General features: G+C 51.1%; 1 pseudogene; it reads right to left on the bottom strand.

Moving 5' to 3' along the window:
- Positions 1–820, bottom strand: part of LOC143647770 (26S proteasome regulatory subunit 4-like) — a 59,553-nt pseudogene extending 58,733 nt beyond the window's left edge.
- Between the last annotated feature and the right edge of the window lie 16,952 nt (positions 821–17,772).

Here is a 17,772-nt window from a genome sequence, read left to right as displayed (position 1 = left end):
GGCAGTCTGGTGACAACTGTTTACTTAGGAAGACGCGGGGCAGGGCTGAGGCCACCACACAGGATGCCGTGGGGGCTGAGGGTCCGGAGGAGGCGCCGCCTGCATGGGGGGCGCATTCAGCCGCTTCGCATGGGAATGAGCGTCAGCATCGCCGCGCCCCCCAACCGCTGCCCCACCCATGTGGGCCGAGCTCAGCATACAGCGCAGACCCTGCTTTCATCAGCCCCGCCACGGTGGGTGCCGGGACGGCCGTGCAGACACCAGAAGGCGCCGCGTGGGTCTGCGCGCAGGGATCGTCACATCGCGCCGTGGGGTCACCCATTCTTCCGGGGGCGGCAGCCAGGGGCGCAGCCGCTGCACCCCGAGTCCACGCCGGGACTGCCTGCTTGACAGGCGGCTGGAGGATTGCGAAGTCGCCTGTGTCCCCCAGGCGAGAGCATCGGGCCTGCCCAACGGCGGAGGTCCCCGGGGAGCACCCTGGGGAGGGTAAGAGGAACCCTGGCTGGGAATCCCCACCCTCCCCCATCCCCACCCTCCCCCACCCCTGCTCACTGAGCATTTGTCCCGAGGCTGTTACCGTAGCAATGGACACGGTGGTTCCCCCCCCCAGTTCATCTGACTTGGGTGACTAGTCTTCCGGAGGGCCCTCCCTCGACCCCTGCCAGCAGGGTCTTCACGTGAGTTCACCTGATGGTCACCTGGAGATGCTAACTGGCTCTGGGCTACCTGGGGAGTCTGCAGCATGGCGGGCCCACTGGGATCTCTCCAGCAGCCGGAAGGTTGGTGACAGGCTGCGGCTGCAATTCAGACTCCCCCCCATGTATGCACATGGCTAGTGGAGGGCAGAGCACCTGCGGAGCTCATGAGTCAGGACGCTGTGGGTAGTGCTGGAAGAGGGCAGGGAGGCCACGTGGCCTCAGATGCTCCCTCTCACTTCAGATACCCCAGGAGCCAGTGCTCGGCCCTGCTGCTGGCCAGGCTGTGTCGGGTGTGGAAAGAGGCGAAAGGGGTAGCCCGGCAGGGGGGACAGCCTGCAGAGTGGCATGGGGCAAGGGCGTAGGCAAGGGGAGGGCTGCGGGAGGGCAGCCACACAGGAAACCCACATGCATCACTTTCCCTCCCCCCCGGGGTTCGGGCCTTAGCCCTGGCAGCTGTAGGCAGGATGCACAGCGTCAGAATTTGGTTTGACTCCTGTTCCTTCTGCAGCCAACTCTGCTGTGCAATGCAGAAGCTCAGCCAGGCAGGGCTCAGCCACTGAGGGCAAACCCTGTGAACAGGGCAGTCACCAAGTGCACAGAGCCCTGGGGTCTCTGTGCTAGGACAGAGACCTAGTGGCCTCCCTGTGCTAGGACAGCGGGCACCAGAAAGGAAGGCTGCAGTGCTGCCAAACCCCGTGTCTTCCATCAGGGCACTCTGTAATGTAGCTGGGGAGCGTGCCGCATGGGAGGGTCACCTCAGGGAAGGGAAGGCCAGAGGGCAGATGGGACGGTGCTATCCCAGCCCACAGTGGAGGGTGGAAAGGATGTGTCCTGATGGAGTCTCAGTGCCTGCTGCTCCCCTTTCTCCTGAGAGCTGATGAGAGGGTCTCCCACCCTCCGCAGACCACTGAATTAGAATCTGCAACTTAACAAGACCCAGAGATTCTGATGCCTGTTTAAGTTTGAGAAGCTCAGGTCAAGAGAGAAGTAAATATGCTGCTCAAATGAGTTGCCTGTAACTGAGCTCTCTCACTCCCTGGCTGCCTGGACGGCCCTAATCATGGAAACATCTGGAGTCCGTGGTGAAAAGCAGCAGCACTGGACTCTGGCTGGCAGGGAAGGGGAGGGTAGAGAGAAGAACAGCCACCTGGAATCTCTAAAGCTTTGGTTTCCTCTGCTAGGAGAAGGGGCTGAAAAATCACCAAGGCAGAGGAAAGGTTCAATGAGAATTTAACATCCTAGGGGATCAACACACAGTAGGTGCTCTGTTTACACCCTCTACCTAGGGGATGTACACACAGTAGGTGCTCTGTTTATACCTGCTGCCTAGGGGATTGGCCCATGGTGGGTGCTGCGTTTACACCCACTGCTGAGGGGATGACCACAAAGTAGGTGCTCCATTTACATCAGTGGTTTTTCTTGGGCTCTTTGTTCAAAATCAAAAGGAATGGCAGGCAGTGGGCATCTCCTTTGATCTTTTCTTCTCTCCTGAACCCCAGGGTATGTCCCCTGAGAAGGAAGTGGCTTAGGCTCTCACTGATCCTTTAACCTGGATGGAAGCTGGAAGGGACTGACAACATCCTTAGAAACTAGAAATGTGCTGACAGAGCCACGGAGTCCAAAACAGGAGTCTGGCATTTCAGAAAGAGTAGGAGAGGCCTTTGAATTGGGTCTCCTGGTTCCATGGCAAGCTTCCCCACTGTGGGGTCTTGTGACTGAACTCACTGGACCTGAGTTTCTTCTTGGACTGCAGTGCTGGGGCCTGGGTAGTGCAGGGTTCCCGGGCCTGGGAAGGGAAGTGCCCAGGGACTGAGTGTGCCCTGAAAGCCAGCCCTGGAGCTGCCCGCTGCCCATCTCTGACTCCCTGCCCCACCATTCCAGTTGTGAATGCCAAGCTAATGTGTGGGTGGGTTGTTTTTAATTGCTGAGATTTAATTTCTGGTATTCTACAGATTTTTAACAGTTTCTCTTTGGGGCCTTGAACTGTGCCCCCACAAGCCCACTGCTTTGGCTAGATCCTGGGGGAGTTGGGACCCAGCCCCTCACAGCATCCCGAGGTGCAAACAAGGGACCCATGACCCTGGAAGCCATTGCCCAGTGGTGCACACCCGGAGTCAGGGGGTCAGAAGCCTGGGTGTGAGCAGGGCCAGGTTGGGTGTGGGCATGGCCAACATGGGTACAAAGCCCATGGGTCTCCAGGTGTTAGCATGGCCAACTGGGTGTGAAGCCTATGGGTCTCCAGGACCGCCTGGGGAGGATGGCAGTGCTGCATCCATCCGTGGCTTCTGGGCCCTCATCTGGCTTGGCCACCCCTTTGACACCTGCACTGGCTGCTCCCAGTTACAGGTAACAGCTCCTATGTGTATGCGTGCAGGTCCCCTTCGGGCTTTATGTAAATGTCCTCGCCTGAGCCTCCAGGCTGCCATGAGGATGGGATGTGCCTGCGGTGGGATTCCCCTGTAATCCCCATGCACTCTTTGGGGCTCGTGGCAACAGTCCGACCCCACAGCCCCGCCCTAAAGCCCTGCAGCTCCCAATCCCCAGCTCAGCTTCCACCATGTCCTTTGCGGTTACACTGAAGTGTGCTCACTGCACTGCCTGGTCTAAAGCAATTCTCAGCCTGGCTGCACATGTTATATAATACATCTGGGAAGCTCTTCCTGAAAATGCCAATACCTGAATCCATGCTCAGATATTCTGCTTCAACAGGCTTGGGGGTGACTGTAATGTGCAGTCTGGGTTGAGAACCCCCAGATTAAGAGAGCTCAGTCTGGGGAGGCACAGTTTGCTTTGGAGCATGGCTTCTACACCCAGTAGAAGCATGGCCACATCACCCATCTAGGTCACTACATGTCTTTCCATCTGAATTTATCTCTCATGATATGAGAAGAATAACCATAACCACCCACAACATTCAGTTTAAGGGACCCGGAAGTGTTCCACAGACTATAACATGAATTTGCTAAATAACTTTAAGCACAAATTCTCAAGAAGTGCTTGATGGATGTTTAGCCCATGCCTGCTGTGGTTTGTGTCCTCTTCACTCCACCAGCATCCCTACTGCGGCATGGGCAACAGAGGGAGACAGTCATCCACACCCAGAGGCACAGTAAGGTCATCTGCAAATGCTCCTTAAATGGGGAGGCGAGGCCAAATGAGTACAGGTGCTGTGAGCTCTCGGGGGCAGAGACCCTAACCTGCTCAGTATCTCCAGAGTACCCAGCACAGAGCTGGGCGTGGTGGTTCTGGTGGCAGGGGGCACCCGAGGCACAGGTCCTGCCTTCCCCTGCCCGCCCTCTGAGCAAGCAGACACGTCCCTGCATGGTCACTGCCGTGCACACCCGAGGGGTCGGATTTGTTATTACCTGTAGCTTGGAGCACAACTGAGAGAGCATTTCTTCCACAGCGAGGGCCTCTAGAGAGAAGAGTGACAACATCAACTAAACCGACAGCCTCTCCAGGGCAGCAGTTGCTAATTAATGAAAGAAGCACACATTTCAAATTGGCCTAGTCACAGAAACCCCAGTTCTGAGGAACAGGGCATCGATGTGTTCCCCTCACCTGGGTGGGCCTGGGTATGGAGGGGGTAGCTGGGTGGGCTGGGGGGCTGAGGGGGCTGGGGCTCTGGGGGGACTGGGGGTCTGGGAGAACTGGGGGAGCTGGGTGCCCAGGGGGGAGCTGGGGAGCTGGGGGCCTTGAGGGGCTGGGGGAGCTGCGGGCCTGGGGAGCTGGAGGGTCTGGGGCTCTGGGGGAGCTGGGGGCCTTGGGGGGCTGGGGGAGCTGGGGGCCTTGGGGGGCTGGGGGACTGGGGGCCTTGGGGACCTTGGGGGTCTGGGGAGCTGGGGGCCTTGGGGGGCTGGGGGGCTGGGGGAAGTGGGGGCCTTGGGGGTCTGGGGAGCTGGGGGGGCTGGGGGTCTGGGGGATCTTGGGGACTGGGGGAGCTGGGGGCTTTGGGGGGCTGGGGGGCTGGGGGAGCTGGGGAAGCACGTAGTCGGCACCCAGTGAGGGTCAACACTATTCATGGTGACTGGACAGAACCGCGGACTCCCACATGCTGAGCGACCCAGGGTCACACTTTGACACTTTGTATGCAGTGACCCCCACCTGCGAGGTGTTTGGGACATGCATTGGTGCCCCCGTCTCACAGATGGACTAGGAAGTCCAGTGAGTGGCATGGTGGAAACCCCTTAGCCCCAGCCCTCTAAGCCTGCTTGTTGTGAATTTCTAACCCTCTCTGCCCACAGAGGACCCATATCACCCCACTGTTAGTGGGGAGTGGCCTGAGGCCATGTGACTTTAACAGTCTCAGGGGTGACTGTGCGTGAACTCTTCCCTGCCCTGCACCAGGCTGTAACAAGGGCCACCACGCAGGTGAGCAGGGCAGCCCTTCCACACTTCCATGTCCAGGCCCACACCTCACATGCTGCCTCTCCTCAGACCCGAGCACCCCAGGCACCCTGGATATCATTGTGGCTGTGACCTTTGAGGCCAGCATAATGCCTGACACACAGTAGGTGCTCAATAAACACAATGTGTGATTGGATGAGCAAATAAGCAAACTCAGTTCCTGTTTTTTTAAGTTATATTAGAAGCCAACTGCTACTGCACACTATGCCTGTCCCTTTGAGCTCTGTGAATTGGCTCTGATTCTGTGTATCTTTCTTTCATGCACGTGAAAAACATTCAACTCAAAGATTGTGTGATTCAAAGAGCGGTGCCTGAGTGCAGGGAATGTTGGAGCTGTCAAAGCTGGAAGGTCAGATGGAGCAGAATTCAGGTCAGCAGCAGTGCAGCACCTGCTCCTGTGCCCCCATGCCAGGTGCGGGGCATGGTGAGGCAGCTCAGAGGTCTCTGCTACTCAGGACCAACAGCCAACTGGGGGAGCAAGATATGAACGACTTACTGTAGTCAGTGGGCCCAGGGCAGTCACGGACCATGTTCAGGGACAGTCTGCCAGGGCACAAGTGGGACAGAAAGACTGCCAGGCAGCCATAACAGCAGGAGGGGCCAGTGGTGTGTCCAGGCAGTCTGGGGACCAAGCAGAGTTCCAATGGTGAAAACAGGCATTGGTGCTAGACACCAGGCTAAGAGACTGGGCTCTGTCCCTGAGGCAAGGGGCTCTGCAGGGCCGTCACACAGCACCTGTGAATGAGTGCGGCCTGACATAAAGGAGCTGTCTCAGGGCAAGGGTCCTGTCATGCCCTGACATGAATCACTGTGTGACCTTGAGTGAGCAGCTCTCTGAGCTTTGGTCCCTTCACCTGTCAAACAAGAGGGACTGAGTTCTGATAAACAATCACCATGATGCCTAATCTTTGGAAAATCCACATGCAAGAAGCAATTCATCCCCAGAAGACCAGGTAAGAAGGACTCATAGAAAGTTATAACCATCAGATTATGTACCATAAACATATATGTGATTATATATTGAGTATATATAGAGAGAGTGAGCCTGTTCTTATAAATGTTTTACACCCTTATAAACTGTAATCTCATGATTACAGCCTAAACAAAAAGAGTTACAAACTAAGATTTGCCCCTATAAAGCAACTTAACATTCTGTACCAACAGCACCAGGCAAGTAATAAGCTTTCAATAAACGGTGAATAAATGAATGAGTGCGTGAATGATACATCTTGAGGTGTTCATGCCTTTTTTTTTTTTAACTTCCTTTGTACTTCTAAGGTTCTCCCTTGCCGGGATGATGCTAAGGAGAGAAAAACCTACGCAGTTTGGAGCGTGCCACAATTGCCCAGCCCCTGCCCATCTCCCTTACCCAGCTCCGTGGGCAACAGCTCAGGCACGGCCTCCCTGCGGACAAGGAAGTGGGTGCACAGGCCCCACTGGACGTGCGAGAGCAGGCAGCACAGGTCTCGGTGCCACTTGTACGCGCGCTGCATGCAGCTGTCTGATGGCACGTAGAAGCTCTCCTGCAGGGTAAGACAAGACAGAAAAGGAGGCATTGCCCAGGGCCCAGGTCAGACATGCCACCCAGGCTGGACACGCCACCAGGCAGGACACGACCACCTCCCTGCTCCCCGGGAGGTGCGGGGTCCGGCACTTAAGGGAGTGGTCCCATTCTTAGGAAAGCTGGGAGGTAGTTAAAGGCTCCAGGAAAAGTCTTGCAGGTAGAGAGATCTCAGTTGGATTCTCTTCTCTAAACCCCTGTGTAGAAAAAAACACTGAAATCTGCCAAACCTCTGCAATATCATGTTTAAATTAAAATAATAACAGCAATGGAATTGAGTGATAGCCACTTGTGTGCCTTCCCTCTGGCCCTGCAGAGTATTTACAGAGAAAGTCAGCAGCCAAGAGGGGGCTTCTTTTCCAGGACCACACCCATTCCCCACAGAATTAAGGATTTTGCAAGATGTAGCATAGATCATACTATTTCACACATCATTGAACAAGCGACTTGAACGGTCAAGCACCTACAATGAGACTGTTTAATCTTTAAAGGAAAGAGAGTACGAACATTGGAGGTATAAAAATAGCTTAGAAAGGCCCTTGTAGCAGGAAGGTGAGTAGTAGACAGTGCTGAAAAGGAGACAGGTGCACTGCTGTGAAACAGGAGGAAGCTGTGGGGTCAAAGTGGCCCCTGGCTCACATGCTGTCTCTTCTCCATGCCATCATCTAACACTGAGGTGGGCCCAGTGGGGCTAGGACAGGTCTGCTAAGGGTTTGGACCCACTACACTGCCAGTCTCAACAGTGACCACGTAGGTGCTCACTGCAGTCAGGAAAGCAGACAACGATGGGTGTGATTGTGACCCAGCCCCCATATCGTGACCCCAGACAGGGCAGTGAATGTGCAAGGTGCAGGGAGGGGAGCTGGATAGGGCCTGGGGCAAGCTTAGGGCAGATTCTTGTGGAAACCCTAAGATAGAGATGCAAGGTGTGCGGGGTAGCCTGCAGACACTGAGGTGGGCTCAGGGGCAGGGCCTGCAGGGGTTCCGGCAGGGAGAAGGACCTATGGGGAGGGGGACCTGCATGGTCACAGGTCCCAGAGCGGCCTGAGCAGAGCCACCAAGACCTGTGGACTTGCAGTGGCCCTGCTACCTCTCCTGTCATGGGCTGTGGGGCTGTGGGGCTGTGGGGTCATGGGCAGGACTGGATGGGGCTCTCTGGGATGGAGGTATAGCTGTGGCTGCACCTTTCTCCACACGTGGCACCCAGAGATGGACATGGCCAAGCACCATTGGCCACCAACATCCCAGCAGTGGGGGGCTGAGTCTCAGCCAAAGGAGAGGATCAGGGTAGCACAGCACCAAATCCTGGGGGAACCCTCCACAGCTCCCCCCACTTCTGGGGCCCCTTGTTCCCCAGCTTTGAAACTGGAAGTTTGGACTGGAAATGCATGTCCACTGCATTACCAGAAAATCCAACCCACAAGGAGGCCATGTTCGCCAGGTGCTCAGGTTGATCCAGGCATTTCTACTTCCCATCTTTCCTGTAAGGTTAGGGTAGAACACAAAAATGTCAATTCAGCCAGAAAGGACAAGAAGGAGAGTATGTCTCAGGCCAGGTCACTCCCAGCTCTACAGAGTGAGAAGAAAACTGCTGTTCATGAAACATCTGCAGATACTCACATTATATTTGAAACCATCTGACCTTCAACCAGCACTGCAGAAGGCAAATGCTCTTATTCTGATTTTCAAAATAAATAAGGCAAAATCTCAAAGAAATGCAATATAAAGTGCCTGGCTCCCCTGAGTCCAATAATTTCTTGCAGGCCCTTCTAGAGTTTTTCTATACACACAGGCACATATGTGTAGTTATGCATGCCCTGAAAACACACACACTCTCACACACACAAGAGCTGGAGACTACTCTAGGCATGTCTCCTTTCCTTGTTTTCTTGATATTGTCACAACATGCCTTGGAGTTCTTTCTGGATCAGACCAAATGCTAAGTGGTAGAAACCCTATTTCAGTTTCACAGATCAGAAGGCTGTGGTTCCAATAAGTCAATGAGCTGTGCAAGGCCTTCCTGCTTCCTGTGGCAGAAATGATTCTCAAATGCAGGTGTTAAAATCCAGTGGCCAATCATCCTCAGCGTATGCCAAAGGCATCTCAAAACCATGTCTACAGAGAACAGATATTCAACAGAGGTCCATTAGCTTTGACGGAGGTATTAATTTCAGTCTTCAAGTGTCTCCATTAGCTGTGACTCAGCAGGAAGGGTATTAACAAAGGCATTGGATCCAGTCATGATCCTCTCCCAATTTGCTGGCTTCAAGTTCTGTTTGACTCAGGCCTGGGCATCCCCTTGTCTGGGCCTGTAACTTTCCCACAACTGCATTTTCTTATCACCAATATTTGTTCACCACTGATACATCCACTGGAAAGTGCCTCAGGACCCATTGAGGAGCATAAGGAATCAATTAATTTGTTATTCAGTCTGACTTTTAAAACAATGCACAAATATCATATAGATTTTCTGAGAGAAACATAAAGAAAACTTTAGGGAATCTTCATGAGGCTGATTCAATATGGTTATTGATAGAATAAGAATTCAAAATACCACCTGAGGGCAGGCCGCGGTGGCTCAGCGGGCAAAGTGCTTGCCTGCTATGCCGGAGGACCTCGGTTCGATTCCCGGCCCCAGCCCATGTAACAAAAACGGAGAAACAGAATACAATAAAAAAAAAAAAAAAACAAGAAAATGTTTAAAAATGTTTCCCTAAAAAAAAAAAAAAAAAAAAAAAAAAAAAAAATACACCTGAAGGAAAAAAAATGCCACCCGAAGAGAAGTCTGGAAAAAGTATGTGATTAGAGAGTATTACAAACAAACAAACAAACAAACAAAAAAAAAACCAAAATCCTTATAAATCACTCAGCAATATGACATTTTGAAAGTGAGTGATTCCTGCAGAAAATTCCACAGCCACCCACCCTGTAGGCCTGCAGTGCCTGTGCCTACTGGGAAGAGACAAAGTACCTGCATCAGAAGTGTGTGAAATAGACTGAAACCGTTTATCAATCTCCCATGCACGAAGAAAGGTTTTAGCAACCTCCCTTTCTGACAGTCTAAATAGGGTTAGAATGGAAACCCTAAATAACAAAACAGAATCCAGTAGGACAACAGAACATGGAGTTGCCGTGAGCTCACCCCTTGCCCTGGGTTCACCCCCACAAGAAGCACAACACAAGTCAGATCCCTTTCCCCTTTCTTGGCCAAATCAAGTCCAGTGTAAATGCCCAATTAGTCTTGGGTTTGAGACTCAAAGCCAAACTTAAACTTTGAGTTCAGGCTTTGCTACTTATTCTAGAGTTGCATTTCTAGGGACTTCTACCTCCCCCAGTGTGGGTGCATCGTCTGCAAAAAAGGGGTGCTCACGCTCTGGACCCCTAGGGCTGCTGTTAGGATTAAGTGAGACATTCAAGTAAGGTGCTCACTCATGGCACGTCCCAGTGTAAGCTCAGCATGCACCAAGGGAGCGCTGTTCACTTAGGGCACACATGCTGACAGTCACCATGCCCCATTTCATGGCTTATGCAGCTAAAGTATCAACAACAATCCATTAGAAACCTAAAAATGTATTTTAACTTAACTGAAGTTCATTGGAGCTCTGCAGTGCCATGACTGGATAGGACACAGAATCTGCAGTTGGAGGCCTGTACATTGCTCAAGGACTGAACACTCCACACAAGTGCAAGAGCTGCCACTTGGCATCTCTAAGTGTCTGTTTCCCAGCTGATAATGAGGTTAAAGCACTTAGCAGAGGACCTAGCATATATTAAGTGCTTTGTAAAGACCAGTTCAGAAGTTATGCTTTCTATATCATTTATTGGGTAGCAAATATATAATAATCAGATAAGGCTAAGTTTGCCATCAACCCATATCTTTATATAAATGCCCCTAAAATCTGCATCTCTAAATCTAATTCCTGTCCTGTGTTCTGGAACTCTAATCAAAACTGCTGATGGTACAGCTGCTGAGTTCTCCTACAGACGTCCTAAATGGAAATTTTTCTATTCCCCTGACCCAATCCTTCCATCCCCTTTGCTCTTTGTCCATGAATCCCACTTTGTCCAACCACCAGGAAAGTCCAAGAACACCTTTTAGACTACAGATTACTTCCTTACCCAGTCCAGAGATTCTTTTACCCTTTTACTCTTAAAAGTCCACAAATTCTACTTCAGAAGCTCTCTTGCCTCGGCCCTTGTTTGACTGTCTGTGTTGCTTACTTGAAGAATTAAACACCGTTCAGATCCCGCCACTCCCTTCCCTCTGCATATGCAGATCTGTCGCTGGTGTAACCCACAGTCTACAAGACAAAGTCTGAGTTCCTTAACGTGACATTCAAAGCTACATGAAGTGAGCTCTGACCACAATTCCAGACTCATCTGCTGCTTCTTGATCCACTCCAGGCTCAACTGGCTTTTCTCCTTTTAAGAGCTTCTCCCCTGCTGTCTGAAGTGTCCTTTTCTTCCTTTACTAACACCCAGTTATTAGCAAGACTCAAGTCAAAGGCATCTCTTCTTGGAAGCTTCTCCGAAGCACTGCTTCCTTTCTGGCCTCTAATGTACCTCAGTTATCTCTGTCCATCTCTCTCCAGCATGCCCTGAATGCCTTCAAGGTAGAAGCAGTGCTTCTGTCTTTGAAACTGTAATGCTTACCACACAGATGCTCACTGGCTGCATAAATGAATGAATGAACAAATTCAACATCCTGTAGGGACCTCTACAACACCAAGGCACTATATAGTAGACAGACACAGGCCTGAATTTTAGATCCAATGGACCCACACCTCTCCCTGCTTTCATCTTAGAATTGTGGGTGTTTCACACAATTTTTGGATTTAGATTTCATAGATTACAATAACCACACCATTGAAATGTATGTTCTAGGTAAATATGCTTATTCATAATTCATATGAAATATGTACACTATCTGATTTTTATTGGGTATAACCTTTCATTTAATTTGAACTTGCTCATGACATAAGACATCCTTTTATCTAAAAATTAAATTATGTGAAATATATCAATAGAATTGGCTTTTGACATTCTAGATATTTATTTTTAAAAGGAAATGCAAACTATATCAGACCTCAAAATCCAGAGTAACTACTCTTTATTATCTGCTTCCTGTGCCAGGCACCACTTTTATTCCCTTGTTTTCTCTTTTTTTTTGGATTCAGTGAGTGTGACATTATTATTCCATCTTTTACAGATAAGAAACAATCATAATGATTATAGGGTAATAACAACAACATGAATAAATATCTGACATATACCATCTGTTTGAGCACATTTCCTGCATTAATCTTTCAATTCTCCTGCACACCCAATGAAACAAGAATGGCTGTAGAGACTGGGAACAGCCTCAGCGTGATGAGCAGCTTCTTGATGCTCCCGTGGTGAGTGGTGGGTGAGGAAGGCAGGAAATGCCGGTGCTGGAGAACCACATGCGCTGGACTTGATGCTCCTCTGTCCTGAGCCTCGGCAGCTTTAACCACTGCCCTGCACCCACACATCCAGGGCAGCAGAGCTGAGCCAGGCCAGGTCAGGGTTGAAAGAGAAAGCCATTCTGGCAGCCACAAAGGGTGCCTGCTGCCATGGGAGGACTTCAGCTCTGCTCTTGGTCAGCTGCCATGCCAGGCTGCCTGTCCTGCTGACCCCTTCTGGACAGCAGCACTCTGTGGATGTCACACAGGCAGCCCTGGCTGCACGTGCCAGCAAACCAGAGGTGGTGACCACGCATGCCAGTGAGAAGAGGTGGTGACCATGCATGCTAGCAAACCAGAGGTGGTGACTGCACGTGCCAGCAAACCAGGGGTGGTGACCATGCGTTCCAGCAAACCAGCTGTTTATCAAGGTACATGTTTTTTACTAAACACAGTTAAAGTATAGAAATCACAAATGATTGTTTTTAGGCAGACACTATTTGATTCACAGCTACTCTTGCTGCTTCCCCAGTGCCACACTGTTGCTGTGAGCAGGAGAGAAAGGAAGCCAGTGTTTCCAGGTGTGGTTGTGGGGTGGTGTGAGCACTGCAGTGGGGCCTCCCAGCTTGGGGCACTTTCCCCTGAACCAGGCAGCGAGGGCAGCAGGAGGAAGGCAGAGGCTGTGGTGCAGGTCACCAGCTCCCCAACCCGATGTGTTTTCAGTGTGTACAGAGGTCCTTGGCCATCACATTCCTTGACCTCTCTGCCCATTTACCTGGGAAAATGGTGACTTGGGGATAGGATGCTGGGCTCTGACTTTCCTTCTCTTTGGGCAGCAGATGCTCCCACAGGAGGATGATTTATCCCCATTGCCACAACCTGGGCAGCCCGACGGGGGCTTCTCTGCAAGGAGGGCCCCAGCCACCCCACATGGTTGCACCTGGAGGGTGAGAATGTGGTTTTAGACTTCAGGTTTCAGGAACCCCTTGAACAAATGCAGTCAAAGCCATCTCATGTCTGAACCTAACTCCACGTCCAAAGCATGGGCCTAACACCGAGCCACCCTCCAGGTGCAGCACTCAGGTGGGAGGAGGCACTGCTCCTCAGGCTCACCCACCAGGGCAGGCACCGGCCTCACTGCTCTGGGCAGGAGCTCAGGAATGAGGCCCCACAGGGAGCTTGGCCGGGTGCAGTGGGCTGGGCGGAAGGTTGGTTTTCAGTCGCGACACCTGGGCATCAAGGAGAGTTTCCTGGGAGCAGTGTCAGCAGCGAGAGTGAAGTTGGGGCCTGGGGCACCCACGTTGGAGGTCAGAGCAGTTACATGTTGGGTTTTCCACAGGGACTCACTTGAATGATAATTCCTCAGTTAAAAAAATTTGAAAATCAGCGGTGTGAAGGAATGCCCCGTGAACATTCGACTACTCTACTGTAGTCCAAAAGGCAAGTACGAGTGTGGTTGGAAGCCAGGCTGCTGCTGTTCTGCTGCTTATTGTGTTCAAAGTCCTAAATATATGGTTTTCTTACCTCTCTGTTTATAAGCCAAGTGTCAACTAGCAATTTAAAAAATTATTTTGATGCAGCTTCTTTCAACATCAGTACAAGGTGATTTTTATTTAAAGTTCCATTTGTGGGGTGAGGCTGCAGAGCGCCATAAAACTCTCAGTGGACTTGGAATTAGGGGACAGGCTGGGCCAGCTCTGAACCTCATGCTGCAGCAGCATCAACAGCTCAGACAGAGACGTGCTCACCCCGAGGGAGTGAAGGTGCAGTAAGGGGCAGCTCTGGTCAATCGTAAAGCACAACAGACATGCATGGCCTCTGTTTGCATTGGTATGCATTCCATGTGAATCTTTCACCAGTGGTAACTGAACTGGTCAGTTCTTACAGAACCAATGCATTTTGACATACTTAGAACTTTAAAAAGTAATAACTCCTTAATAATTATACAAGTTGAACATTCACTCTGAGAATTCAGAGTGAATTCACCACCCAAGCTGCATTTTCCGTGAATATGTAAGTTGTTATTCTTCTGCTTACTTGAGGGAACTCTATTTTCATATCACAAATCTCACCAATGGAAGTCCCAGTGGGTCTCCTGATACTCCCCAGCACATCGGTGAGGTCCACACAGCTGCATTTAGTGTCATCCTCCCAAGGACTCCTTTCTGGGCATCCCTGGTGCTGGCTGAGCACTTGTGCTCTTAGACGTAATAAGCACTGCCCCACCCAGAGAAGAATATGCTCAAGTTGGGAGAAGCAGGGACAGGAAAACATAACTGCAGGGCAATATGGTAGGTGGTAAGTGCAACGGGACTCATGTTCATTGGAAGGGCAAGGGTGGGAAGGCTTCCTGGAGGTGGGGATGCTGGACTGGAGCTGGGAGGGCTGGTCAGGTTAAAAGGAGATGAAGGAAGGCACGTCAAGCATGAGGAGCATAAAAAAATGCACAGTGAGTAAGGAACAAAGTGCAGGCAAATACACGCAGCTCTGTTCTGTCAAAGTGCATGAGTCTGGGAGAGAGACATGGGGAAGCGGCTGGACAGACAGACAGCAGTGGGGTCATGGGTGGCTTGGAGTGTCATGTCAGACTCTATTCCCAGGCAGTCAGGAGACTCAAAGGAAAGGTGCAAAAGAGCCATGTGCTCATGTTTCCAATGAGGAGAATTGGGGAGGTGGGGCAGGTGAAGGTCAGAACCTCCTCTGTGGTGCTGGGCTCTGAAACCATCTCATCTCCTCCTCCAGACCCCAGGGACTGGATGCCACCAGAAAAGACAGAAGTGGACCGGTCCCCGAGCAGTTCATCAAGGCCTTAGTCCCACAGACATTAAGAGGCTGACCCAGCATCCCAAAATAGTGCCTCCAGGCTCCCCATTCTGTTTTTCATCCCCAGGGCACTTTTCTGAATTGCCAGAATCAAAACTCCAGAATAGAAGATGGGCTTCTCAGCAGAGGCAAGACAGTGGGAAGACAGCAAGAGTGAGGCGAAATGGCATCAGGCCATCTGGATGAGTCGCGTAGCATGTGGGAAAGGCAGGAAATTTTCACCCCATCCCCGAGAGGCCAACTCCGAGATTATCAGCTCAGACCCATCTGCAGAAGTGAGTGGCAATCCTGAAGGCTCAGCACTGCGGCTGCTGGGACTGTGTCTGCTTCAGAAGCTGTAGACACTCGCTGTGGCTCCTCAAAGATGAAAACCCCTGGGTTGTTGGGACCCTCATTATGGAAGTCGGCACTCCAACCAGTGCTAGGACAGGCATGCAGCATTCAGAACTGCTCTACAACTGTGAGTCTCTAAGTCTTGCATGTGAATTAGGTTTTTGATTCCCCAGTCCCCACACCCAGCAATTCTGGTGATTTTTCTGCATACAGCCCCTCTGCAGGAACCCTGGGCAAGAAACCAGAGCAGACCAGTGCTGGAAGAGGTTCCACATCTGACAGCAAACTGCACTTGGATACTCCTCCATGTCTGGCACTGGTGCAGCACCCAGACAGCATGTCCAAATGCAGGACGGGGGCAGGGATGGCTAAGCCTCCGAGTCCCCAGCCTGGGGCATGGCTGGGTCTGGGGTCACGAGACCTGATGCCAAAGCCCGTGCTCCATCCACCACTCAACCCCACCCCCAGAGACACTGCTTAGTAATGGGGAGGCTCAACATGGCCCCTGCAGAGAGTAGGCTGTACTGGCCCCAAGGACCACAAAGCCAGGGAGGTCACTGCACAGCCACTGCCCACGAAGGCTCAGCTCTGCACTGGAATTATTGTAACTATCTTAGAACAACAGCATCTTCACAGTGAACCACAGCACCTGTGGCACTTATGTCAACTCTGCAAGGAATGCCTCATGCCTTTCCACAGAGTAAAGGTAAGGTGGGGGGTTCCTCAGACACAGTCTCAGGAGTAGCCCACAAAAACTATTCATCAAAAACAGTTGCAACAAACTGAAGTCAAATTTGAATTGTGGGACTGACCACCTTGCAGTAACCAGCACCTCACAGTTTTAGAAGCTTCCCAGACGTCAGGGTTCAGGGTCAACCTGTTATGCTCCTGGCCACAAAACGATGGCATTTTTACTGCTTTGTGGTACTTCCCAGCCAATGCTGCCATGCCCACTTGTTTTTGATGCTGGCAACACTGACGGAGCATGTAAGATCTGCGGGTGCTCTGGGGTTGGAGGGCCTTCCATCTGGCGCATAGTGTGCCTGCAATTGGACGGCATCATGATGAAACAGCACTGATGATGGTGATACATCCCAGCCATGTGTAAGGAGCAACAACACTGGATGATGGAGGCAAAATGCTCAAAGTGAGCCTGGAAGGCCACTCACACCATGCCTAGAGAACACTCAGGGCAATATAAAAATTCCACAGGGTGCCAGGTGCTAGGGCAACTTTCCAGAAACCTACAACCTCCGGATGGGTCCCTGGTCCAGATAAGCCCTGAAACCTAGCCCAGCCTCTCCAGAACAGCAGATAGTTCCATCTCCCTATCCCATATCAGTGGCAGCCCCTTCCAATATGAAAAAGTTAGAATGGTCACAGCCCAAATATTCCTAAAGGGAGGGATGGAAAGATCAAAGGTGATGGTGGAGTTACACATAGAAGGCATTGTTTAACACGTGAATACAATTGCTGAATAAATAAATTGATATTTCTTTTAGTCTGCAGTATCTTAGAGCAACTAGAAGTAAAAACCTAAAATTGTGGAATTGTAACACCCATGTTGAACTCTGAAATATGTTCTACAGCTAACTGTGGTTCTGTACTTTGAAATTTATTGCTTTCCTATATATATGTTTTTTTCATAAAATAAAAAGAAAGAAAAAAGATCAATTGTGGTGATAATAAAAAACTTATTCCTTCTCACCTCCAGTGTTCTGGAGCAGCTAGAAGGGAGAATCTGAGAGGCTTGTATAGGACCCATGACACACTCTGGGGTCTGTCCCGTAACTACTTGGTGAAGAATGCTTGGAAAACTATTACTTTTTTATTTGCTTTGTATATATGTTATACGATAAAGAAATGTAAAAAAAAAGGGAGAGAGATCCCGACAAAGGTGCACCCCATGAGGAGCCGGTGCTCATGCTGCAGGAACACAGGAGAGGGCTGCAGCCCTGTCATGGTGGCAGCAGAGCTCTAAAACGAGGAGGGGACAGGCTGAGAGCACAGCATGTGCAGTGATGGCTTGGCTGTGGCACGGTGGAAGCACTGCCCCTTGTCCCTGAGCGAGACTCTGTAGCGTGCAGGGGAAGTGAGCGGGGTCCATGCCCCGCAGCGCTCTGTGCACAAGTGTCCCCTCCTGCTTCTCAGCCCCTGGGAGCCCTAGGATGGCATGGACAGGCCAGCTCAGCACTGCATTCACTGCTGCTGACCACACGCCACATCTTCTCAAAGTGAGCAAAGCCAGTCACTCATTCCACATTGGAAAATGCTGAGCATGCCACATTTGGAAATGCTAACTCCACCTATTAAAACACCAACAGCTCTCACTTTCTTTTCTAGTATTTGCTTCCATTTGCTCATAATTAAAAGTGATTCCCCAAGGAGACTTCCGGAGAAGATGGCGGCTTAGTAAGACGCGCGGGTCTTAGTTCCTCCTCCAGAAAAGCAACTAAAGAAACAGAAACAATACGAAACAGCTCCCAGAGTCACGACAGAGACCAAAAAGACAGCGTACCCCATTCTG

The sequence above is a fragment of the Tamandua tetradactyla genome, chromosome 10 (assembly GCF_023851605.1).
Source record: "Tamandua tetradactyla isolate mTamTet1 chromosome 10, mTamTet1.pri, whole genome shotgun sequence".
NCBI lineage: Eukaryota > Metazoa > Chordata > Mammalia > Pilosa > Myrmecophagidae > Tamandua > Tamandua tetradactyla.
Note: the sequence above shows the minus strand (reverse complement) of the source record. Positions and strands in the feature narration are given on the sequence as shown.